Below are 11,565 nucleotides of genomic sequence, written 5' to 3'. Positions count from 1 at the left end.
GGCTAAAAATTGGAAATCAAAGGTATGCTCATCAATTGGGGAATGCCTAAACAAACTGTGGTATATGATGGTAATGGAATATTACTGCGCAGTAAGAAATGACAAACAGGTTGACTTCAAAAAAGCTTGAAAGATATTATGAAATGATGTATTGAGAAGTAAGCAGGGGCAGCTAGGTGGCGCAGTGGATAAAGCACTGGCCCTGGATTCAGGAGGACCTGAGTTCAAATCCAACCTCAGACACTTGACACTTACTAGCTGTGTCACCCTGGGCAAGTCACTTAAGCCTCATTGCCCCACCAAAAAAAAAAAAAGAAAAGAGAAGTAAGCAGAACCAAGAAGACACCATACACAGAGATGGCAATACTGTTCGATGAATAACTGAGAATGACTTGACTATTCTCAACAATACAATAATCCAAAACAATCCCAAAAGAATATTAATGAAACATAGTATCCACTTCCAAAAAAAAGAACTGATATTGATGGAACAGACTGACATGTTATATTTTTCACATTCTTTCATTAAATGACAAATATGATGATGTTTTGTATGATCAAATATGAATAACCCATATCAGATTGTTTGCCGCCTGGGGAAAGAGGAAGGGGAGAGAGGGAAGGAGGGATAGAGATTGGAACAGAAAAATATAAATAAAACGTGGAAAAAAAATCCCAGACCATTTACCGTGAAAAAATAAAAAATAAAAACAGGGGCGGCTAGGTGGCGCAGTGGATAAAGCACTGGCCCTGGATTCAGGAGTACCTGAGTTCAAGTCCGGCCTCAGACACTTAACACTTACTAGCTGTGTGACCCTGGGCAAGTCACTTAACCCCAATTGCCTCACTAAAAAAAAAAACAAACAAATAAAAACAAACAAAAAAACAGGAGATTATTAAAGTAATTTACTATGTGTCTTGTGTACCTAATCTACTCCACTGATTTACCACTCTATTTCTTAACCAGTACCAATAGTCTTGATGAATGCTGCTTTATAATATCCTTTTAGATCTGGTACAGGTAGGCCACCTTCCTTTGCATTTTTTCATTGATTACCTTGTTTTTATTGACTTTTTGTTCTTACAGATGAATTTTGTTATTTTTTTTTCTAGTTCTATAAAATAATTTTTGGTAGTTTAATTGGTATGGCACTGGATAAGTAAATTAGTTTAGGTAGAATTGTCATTTTTATTATATTAGCTCAGTCTGTCCATAAGCAACTGATATTTTTCCAGTTGTTTAGATCTGACTTTATTTGTATGAAAATGGTTTTGTAATTGTATTAATATAGTTCCTGGGTTTGTCTTGGAAAGTAGATTCTCTAACATTTTATATTGTCTATAAGTTATTTTAAATAGAATTTCTCTTTCTATGTCTTACTGCTGAGCTTTGTTGGTAATATAGAGAAATGCTGATGATTTATATGGGTTTATATCCTGTGACTTTTCTAAAGTCGTTAATTATTTCAAGTAGTTTTTTAGTTGATTCTCTAGGATTATCTAAGTATACCATCATATTATCTGCAAAAAGTGATAGTTTTGTTTCCTAATTGCCTATTTTAATTCCTTCAATTTCTTTTTCTTCTCTTATTGCTAAAGCTAATATTTTTAGTACAATATTGAATAATGGTGGTGATGTTGTACAGCTTTTTTGATAGGAGCAACCTTGTCTCTTCTTTAACATATACTCCGGACATTTTTACACTTTTGTATTCCTGTTTACCTTCTGGACACATATATGTTTACAAAACTAATTTCTCTTATTACCTGAAGTTTGGCATTCTTATTTCAGTTAATAGATTTTCCATTGAAAACAGAGTTTAGAGGAAGACATGAACTCTTAAATCATCTTTGAGATGGTTTACCATAAATTCTTTTGTCTGGAAGCACATGATTCTTGAATTGTGCTATTCTACCTGAAGGTCATGGTCAACCTTACATTCTGTGGCCCAGACAAAGCTGATATTAATCTGTACAACTAGTTGTCTAGAAAGAGAATCCAGAAATTATGGAGAGGTTTATTCAAAATATTTCTTGAGTGCCCACATTATACAAGGGTCTATGTCCACACTATTGAGGATGGGTATATAAGGCACAATTCCTGTTAATTAGTCAACCAGTATTTATTAAGCACCTACTATGTGCCAGCACTCTGCTGGAAGAACCTGTGGTTAAGTAGGGGAGATAAGACATGCTTAAGGGAAAGATTAAATAACAATATAAGGTGGCTCTTAACTCCTCTCCCAAGCCCAGTGCCAAGATCCGCTGCTTCAGTCACATCCCTGAAACAAGATGGTGAAGGTCGGAGTCAATGGATTTGGCAGAATTGGATACCTGGTGACCAGGGCTGCATTCAACTCCAGCAGAGTAGACATCATGGCCATCAATGGCCCCTTCATTGACTTCAACTACATGGTTTATAGGTTTCAATATGATTCCACCCATGGCAAGTTCAAGGGTACTGTCAAGGCTAAGAATGGAAAGCTGGTGATCAATAGAAAAGCCATTACCATCTTCCAGGAGCAGGACCCCACCAATATTAAGTGGGGAGATGCTAGAGCCAAGTATGTTGTCAGCTGGGGCTCACTCGAAGGGTGGAGCCAAGCGGGTCATTATTTCTGCCCCTTCCGCTGATGCCCGAATGTTCATGATGGGAGTGAACCATGATAAATATGATAATTCCCTTAAGATTGTCAGTAACGCCTCCTGCACTACCAACTGCTTGACCCCCTTGGCCAAAGTCATTCATGACAAGTTTGGCATCATGGAAGGACTCATGACTACAGTCCATGCCATTACTGCTACCCAGAAGACAGTAGATGGCTCCTCTGGCAAGCTATGGCCTGATGAGCATGGTGCTGCCCAGAATATCATCCCTGCTTCCACTGGTGCTGCTAAGGCTGTAGGCAAGGTCATACCTGAACTGAATGGGAAGCTCACAGGCATGGCTTTCCGTGTTCCTACTTCCAATGTGTCTGTTGTGGATCTGACCTGCTGTTTGGAGAAAGCTGTCAAATATGATGATACCAAGAAAGTGGTGAAGCAAGCATCAGAGGGACCCTTGAAGGGCATCTTGGGCTTCACAGAGGACTAGGTTGTACCCTGTGACTTTAACAGCAACACCCACTCTTCTACCTTTGATGCTGGCATTGCCCTCAATAACCATTTTGTGAAGCTCATTTCCTGGTATGACAATGAGTATGGTTACAGCAACTGTGTAGTAGACCTCAAGGTCTACATGGCCTCCCAGGAGTAAAGTGGAAAGCCATGGATCTTCATCCCCAGCCAAAAGAAAAGTTCCACCACTGGGGAGCCCACATCCCTAACCTATGTTCCTGTACTGGGGATTCCATGCCCCATTCACATTGTTGTCCCAAAACACACCTGAAGTAGGAGGGAGAAGCCTGGAGTCCTATATTGTGTACGTACCATCAATAAAGTCACCTTATTCAGTGCAAAAAAACAACAACAATATAAGGTAATGTCTAGTTAGTGTGCTATCTTGAATTAAATGAATAAGGGTTTAATTAAATCCATCAGTTATTTGCCATGTGACCTTGTAATCCACATGTAACCTATTTGAGACTCAATTTTCCTTTTTGTAATTATTTTTTAAAACCAAGTATGTGATTTCATACAGAGAGGGAACTCCTGGTGAGGAAATTGCTTCGAATGTATCAGATCATACCTGAACACCTTTTCTGAAACTAATAGTTTGAGAGTTGCCCAGGGAAGAACTTGTATGTATTTTTTTTTAATTTAATTTTTGTTCTGAATTTAACAAACATCAAAAGGGAGAGAACTTTCCATATAAAAAGTGGGACAAAAAGAGGAATCTGTAAAACCATGAATCTAGGGGGCAGCTAGGTGGCACAGTGGATAGAGCACTGGTTCTAGATTCAGGAGTACCTGAGTTCAAATCCGGCCTCAGACACTTGACACTTACTAACTGTGTGACCTTGGGCAAGTCACTTAACCCTCATTGCCCCCCCCCCAAAAAAAAAAACAAAACCCCATGAATCTATTGCATACAGCTTGCTTTGGGTGGGGAGAGGTGGGGCAATGAGGCTTAAGTGACTTGCCCAAGATCACACAGCTAGTAAATGTCAAGTGTCTGAGGCCGGATTTGAACTCAGTTCCTCCTGAATCCAGGGCTAGTGCTTTATCCACTGTGCCACCTAGCTGCTCCCAGCTTGCTTTTTAATAAAAAAAGTATATAATAAATTGAAAATGTTACTTTCAAAGCTGTTCTGCTAGTCCATATTTCCCATAGAATTTCTTTCTGTTCATTTAAAAAAATTCTTCAATGACATGTTTTTACTTTTTTTTTTTTCTGTTTTGGCAACAATATCTTTCATTCTTGCACTTCCCCTTAAATCCCCTACCCTCACAGAAATACCTGGGGCCCTGAGAAGTTAAATGAATGAGGTCTAAATGAGATAATGAATGGGAAACTTTAAAGCTCTATAGAAATGTTGGCCATCATTGTGTCAACACTTTCATTTTACTGAGGAAGGGTATGGAAATAATTGCTGATTGATTAATTGATTTGTCATACTCACCGTTCTAAGATTCACTATGTATGAATTGTGAAGTCTTCCAGCTCTCCCTGGATCGCCCTGAATTCCTTTCTGAGAGAGAGCCCCATTGTTGGCCATTGTTGATTTCAGCGAGTGTTTTTAAAAACCTGTTAGGTGCTAGGCCTGTGCTAGCTGCTGGGAATATAGAGATGGAACCTTCCTTGTCTTGGGGTAAACTACATATTCACACAGAAATAATACACACACATATACATATAAATGTACACACTCACACATATATGGTAATTTGAGGGGAGGGGCATTAACACCTGGGGGAATCAGTAAAGGCCTTATAAGTAGAGCGAGAGGTAGATGAGAGTAGGTAAGAGGCAATGCTTGAGATGAGTTTAGAAGCAAGTTGAAGATCCTGAGAGGCAAAATTAAGGAGGAAGTGTATTAATGTTATGGATTTCACACAGTATAGTTTGCATTGGACATTTGATAGAAAATTTTGGGGGACAGTTTTCCATAGTGATCTGTCCCCTGGCTATATATTCTTCTCTCCTAATAATTTTTTTTTTATTTTACAAGGTTTGCAGTTAGCCTCCATTTCTTTGGGTGACCTAGTCCCCTGATCCAGGTCACAAGTCCCTCCCCCCACCCCCAGTGTTTTGGTACTGAAACCCTGGGGCAGATAAAAAGGGGACTGCTCATTTGGCTCTTGGACTCCCTGGGTGGGGTGTACACTGTTCTCTCCTCTGTCAGGAGCCTTAGTCGAGTTGGGTGGGTTCCCATGGTCTGAAGTCAGAATAGAATAACCAGGATCTTCATTTCTCTATAGCTGGGAGATGTCCTGACTTGAGAAATACTCTTCTGTTTTGTGTTTGGGGTTTTTTGGTCAGTGCCCACTTGGACTCAGGTGTGGTCATCTTTCAGTGGGGTCTGGCCCCAACCCGCCATGATAAGGGACAAGGAGAGAGCATTCTGTGTGATCACCCTGCCCCCCCTCCACCCCCACCCTGGGTGTATCTTTAAAAAACTGGAACAGATTGTGGTGAAAAGAAACAAATAATTTTCTATTGTAACACAAAATGTCTGTTTATTTACAGGAGAGAGGAGAATTAAGGTATTCAGGCCTACTGATCAGCTCCTAATATATTCAGAGTGGGCTAGACAAGAAGTAACCTTCACTATCTAACAGTTGTTGGTTTGTTTGTGTGTCTTATGTGCATTTATTTGTTTTGGTTTTTTTTGTAAGGCAATTGGGGTTAAGTGACTTGCCCAGGGTTACACAGCTAGTAAGTGTTAAGTGTCTGAAGCCAGATTTGAACTCAAGTCCTCCTGACCCCAGGGCTGGTGCTCTATCCACTTCGACACCTAGCTGCCCCCTCTTATGTGCATTTATGTGTCTGTCAAATGTTGTAATTGTGTGTATGTTCTATGGAAATATTTGGTTGTAACTCACGAAGCTGATTCCCAATCCTGTTGCCTTCCCAAGTTGTGGCCTGGCTGGGAAGGTGGAGAAATCTCCAGTTTGAATTTGGTGTTGGAATGTGTAGTCTCTGCTAGGCATTCATAGCCTTAGATGAACATTGTAAAAGAAAATTTTTATTTGCAGATTGCCTAGAAAAATACTAGAGAACCCCAAATGACTTTTCACCTGGCAAGGAGGAGAGGATTTGTGAAGATAGGTTACAATCTCCATAATTAGGCATGGCCATGGGGTCTCTGCAGCTGATATCTCTGAAATTAAAATGGGGATCTGAATGATTTTCTGAAGTCAAGGGGAAGGGGGGGCTGCACCCTCTTTGAGAAGCCAAGCTAATCCAGATACTAACAATAGCCTGGAGGAAAATGTCAGTACCAAAGGGTGAAAGGCAACATGTTTAGGTCAATAAGGAAAGTGGATGGTGAGAGCAGGGGATGGCTAGAATTCTAGTTTTCCACCCCAAGGAAAAAAAAAAACACCAAAACCCTGCATATTCTGCCAGGTATCAGAACCTATTGTGAAGGACTGGCCAGTTATAGGTAGAAAACACCACCCAGGTAATCTCCCCAACTGAAGAGTCTGCGTGGGATGAGTCCTGTCACATTTTCTATGTCATGTCTGTACTGTGTCTTCCAACCTCAAGTCAAGTGGTATTTGTGTGTGTACGCACGCGTGTGCGAGCACACACATGGTCACATTCACACAAGGGCCATGGTCTGTTTTTGCATAAAATCAGCCCTGGTGTAATAAACTGCCCACACTCTCACACATCTAAGAGAAGTTTCTCACAGGATGGACCTTTGTGCTGATTGCTCAGAACAAGGGTGACCTCTTCCTTTTTGGACTAGAAAAGACTTCTGATCTCCAGCCACAACCCTCCTCCCCCTTCCTTCTTTCCTCTATCGAACACCATTCTTTACTTACAGTCTCTTAGAGATGTCTTCTGAAGTTTTTATTATTACCACTGAATCAACAGGTATTTATTTTATTAAAGGCCTGCCACATGTTAGGTTTTGAGGATACAGACATAAAAGTGAGATTGACCTTACTCTCAGGGGTATTACATTCTTTTTTTTTTTAAATTTTTTTTTTTTAGGGGTATTACATACATTCTAGTGCCCTCTTCTAACATCTTCTTTTCTTGTGAGAGTTTAAAGACAGCTTGTTCCCATCTTTGTCTCCTACTCTACTACCAACCCCTAACCACATCTCCTTTCCATCACTTATCCATCCTAAAATTCCTTGTCAAGACTCTGATTGTGGTCAGCAGTGAAATATAGCCTTTAGGACTCTTCCCTCTCCTGCCCCAAGTACATGTCCTACACCTGTTCCTGCATAATTATTTTATAAGCCTAGGCAAATTATCCTTTTGTACTCTCCCTGTGTCTCTGCTCCAATCCCTATGCAACTTTCAAATTATATCCTATTTCTGGAATCCTGCATGTTATAGGGTATTAAGGGATTATAAGAGGTGGCTTGGGGGCAGGTAGGTGGTGTAGTGGATGGAGTGCTAGGCCTAGAGTCAGGAAGACCTGACTTCAAATCTGGCCTCACATACTAGTTGTGTGACCCTGGGCAAGTCATTTAGCCCTGTTTGCCTCAGTTCCTTATCTGTGAAATGAGCTGGAGAAGAAAATGGCAAACCATCCCAGTATCTCTCCCAAGAAAACCCCAAAAGGGGTCACAAAGAGTCAGACTTGACTGAAAAAGACTGAATAACAATATGATCAGCAGCAGCAGCAGCAGCAACAACAACAACAACAACAACGAGGCAGGTTGGTGTAGCTGTGACCTAAGTGTCAGGGAGACCTGCCTCTTATACATACATGTGATGGTGGGCAAGTTCCCAGAGTCACCGATTAAAGCTTTGGGCAACTCTCTGAAACAATAACCTTCAAAGCAGTTGCTGATCTGGCACCAAGAAGGCACTTGATAAATGTTTATCAATTAATTGATTGATTGGGAGAGGAATGGGTACTTCCCTACCTTGGACAACAACAACAAAATTCAAAATAGGTCCTTCCCAATCTGTTTCCCAATTTTTTTCATATTACACACTTCCGTGAACTCTGTTCAAGCCAAACTGCCCTGCTAACTACTCCCTACAGACAATATATGATTTCCTGCCATTCCTTATGTATAGAATGAACCCCCAACTGCCTTCTTGAAATCTCTGGCTTTCTTCCAGACCCAACCCAGGTACCACACCTCTGAGAACTTCTTAATTTTCCACCTTTCTCTTTTCACCTCCCCAACTTAACATTCTCTCCCTCTTGAAATGCATATATTTTTTTCGGGGGGGAGGGGGACAATGAGGACTAAGTGACTTGCCCAGGGTCACACAGGTAGTAAGTGTCAAGTGTTTGAGGCTGGATTTGAACTCAGGTCTTCCTGAATCCAGAGCTGGTGTTTTATCCACTGCACCACCTAGCTGCCGCTGAAATGCATATACTTTTAATTTAATTCCTCGGAGCAAAGAATACCTCAGTTCCAATCCTGCTTTAGACACTTTAGCTGTGTGACCTTGCAAAAATCACCTAACCTCTGTATGTAAAATGGGGATAATCATAACATCTATCTTGTACCCTTTGACTGTGTGGATCACAACAAAACATAGCAAGTCCTCGAAGACATAAGAGTGCCAGATGATCTTGTCTCCTGAGAAACCTGTAGGCAGGCCAAGAAGCACCAATAAGAACCGAACATAGAACAAGTGACTGGTTTAAGATCGGGAAAGGAGTAGGACAAGGCTGTATATTGTCACTTCAGGCTGGATGAATCAAAAGCTGGAATTCTCCAGGAGAAATGCCAACAGTGTTATATATATGGATGATACCACTCCTATGGCAGAAAGTGAAGAGGAATTAAGACACCTTTTGAGAAGGGTGAAAGAGAAGAGTGTAAAGGCAGGCTTGAAGCTCAACATCAAAAAAACAAGATCTCAGTAACTGGTTCCATCACTTCCTGGCAAAGAGAGGGAGAAGAAATGAAAGCAGTGTCAGAGTTTATATGCTTGGGCACAAAGATCACCAAAGCCAGCAACTATAGCCATGAAATTAAGATACTTAAGTGCTCCTTGGAAGGAGAGCTGTGGCAAATCTGGACAGCATATTAAAAAGCAGAGACATCATCTTGTCAACAACTGTGCGTATAGTCAAAGCTATCATTCTTCCAGTAGCAATGTATGAGTTGGACTGTAAGGAAGCTGAATGCCACAGAATTGATACTTTCAAATTGTGATAACTTTTGAGAGTTCTCTGGACAGCAAGGAGATCAAAAGTCAATACTTAAAGAAATCAATTCAAGCTATTCACTAGAAGGTCAAATAGTGAAGCTGACGCTTAAATACTTTGGCACACCATGAGAAAGACAGGATTCGTTGGAAAAGACCCTAGTGTGGGGAATGATTGAAGGCAAAAGGAGAAGAGGACAGCAGAGGATGAGATGGATAGAGAGTGTCATGGAAGCAACAGGTATGAACTTGGACAGATTCTGAGAGATAGTGTAGGAGAGAAGAGTCTGGTATGCTTTGGTCCATGGGATCTTGAAGAGTTTTATACCATTGAAGGACTGAACAACAACACATTGCAGGGTTATTGTGAAGAACCAATAACATGTTAAGTGCATGGCCAATCCTACAGTGTGGTATAAGTACTAGCTATTATTATTATTATTGTTGTTGTTGTTGTTGTTATTTAGTCAGCTACTTATCTCCCCCTCTTCTCCATCCTAGATTTGTAATCTCCTTAAGGGCAGAGCCTATTTTGTTTTTATCTTTATATGCCTGAGATCCTAGTATAATGCCCCCACATAGTGGGAGCTTCTAAATATGTATTGAATTGATGTGCCTGCCTCATTTCCTCTTCAATGTCCACACCAGCTAAGGAGGCTTTGCTGTTTAAGGCCTGCTTGTGAGTCCTCTGAATTTTTTTTACCTGAATCTGTGATTACATGGATAATAGAACCTGCTCTGGAACTTAAAACCCTTGCAAGTTACCTGAGACCTCTAAATATTGTCTGGCAAATCCTTCCTCAAGTGATAGTCATAGGTTTTGGTCAAGAATTAGGATAATAGGAGCAGCTAGGTGGCACAGTCGATAGAGCACCGGCCCTGGAGTCAGGAGGACCTGAGTTCAAATCTGGCCTCAGACACTTGACACTAGCTGTGTGACCTTGGGTGAGTCACTTAACTTTTTTTCTTTTAATGGTAACAAAACCAAAAACATTATTTCTGAATGGAAAACAGTACATGGTAGTAATTGATCTAGTTATTCATGGTATTTGACAAGCATTTATTAATTAAACGCATGACCATCCTTAGCAAAGGGAAATTATAGTTAAGTGGGTAACTTCGTAAAAGTCATACAGTAAAGCCACTGACAAATGATGGAATAGAACTAATATTCTCAAGCTTTTGTACTTATTTCATATTTACAAAACTTCACATGCATAGAAACAAGAAGGAACAAAAGACAACTGCTCATTGTCTGGGAGTTGAACTTGTTTTTTGCTGTTGTAAGTGAGGATGCTACCAGTGAACAACTGGTGTGTATGTATTATGTCTAAAGCCTGAAACTCAATAATGTTCAAATAAGGGAAGAACAATCTCCTCATTCATAAATGGGAGTTCTGTTTTTTTCATCATTATGAAAGATTATAATAGTTTGTTAGCTCAAGCACACCTTCATTCCTTGTGTTAGAAAGTGTGAACTGATGTGAAATATAGACTGTGAAATAAAATATGCTTGTGAAATTCAAAAGAGTTGAGTATTTTTATACAAATAATACAAGTAATTAGGCTCAACATTAAAATGGAAGCATAAACCAAGATTTTTAGTTGACTAATTATTCTTGTAGTTTTTGTACATTAACTGCTATTGGTTGTTTAGCCTTTGCATAGATGGTGAGATGTGATTAATCTAATCACTGTCCAGTTATCAGTCAAATCTAGACCTCTGATGTTTTCCTGAAGAAGAAGAAGGAAAAAAAAGATCTAAAAAAACTACCCTGCGAGTGGTATATAAGGTCATTGGATCATAGATTTAGACCTGGAAGAGAATTCCCATTAATTTTACAACTGAGAAATATGAGGCAGAACCACACTGCTGGTAAGTGACTGAGGTGGAATTTGAACCCAAGTCTTCCTAACTCCAATTCCAGGGCCCTGGATGCTGCCACGTTGCTTCTGTTCTAATATTAGAATTGGTGAATTAGAAAAAAGAGATTGCAATGGGGATTCACTATTAGCAAGTTAAAGGAAATATATAAACCAAACTGAGGGGGTGGGGCTTGAGAAGGGAAACCACATTAACCAGGGTGTAGTACAACCTAATTTTCCTAGCTTAGGCCTTAGTTTCCTAGGGCAGTTGCCTGCCCTACTTACCACAAATAACAAAGTGTATAAGTCTTGTCATTTGTTGTACATATATTCAAAGATATAATTCTTTGACATAATTATTGTCATTCTCCTATGGAGTCTCTCCAAATCAATCTTATCCATCTAATATCTGGTTATGGATATGGGGTTTGTTTGGTTTTTTTTCTTAACAATTGAAA

The 11,565-nt window shown here is 40.0% G+C and overlaps 1 pseudogene; it reads left to right on the top strand.

Moving 5' to 3' along the window:
- Positions 1–2,292: 2,292 nt before the first annotated feature.
- On the top strand, positions 2,293–3,256 carry LOC122731203 (annotated as a pseudogene).
- Positions 3,257–11,565: the final 8,309 nt, after the last annotated feature.

Source organism: Dromiciops gliroides, chromosome 6 (genome assembly GCF_019393635.1).
Source record: "Dromiciops gliroides isolate mDroGli1 chromosome 6, mDroGli1.pri, whole genome shotgun sequence".
Taxonomy (NCBI): domain Eukaryota; kingdom Metazoa; phylum Chordata; class Mammalia; order Microbiotheria; family Microbiotheriidae; genus Dromiciops; species Dromiciops gliroides.
The sequence above is the reverse complement of the archived record's forward strand: the minus strand, read 5'-3'. Positions and strand labels throughout refer to the sequence as shown.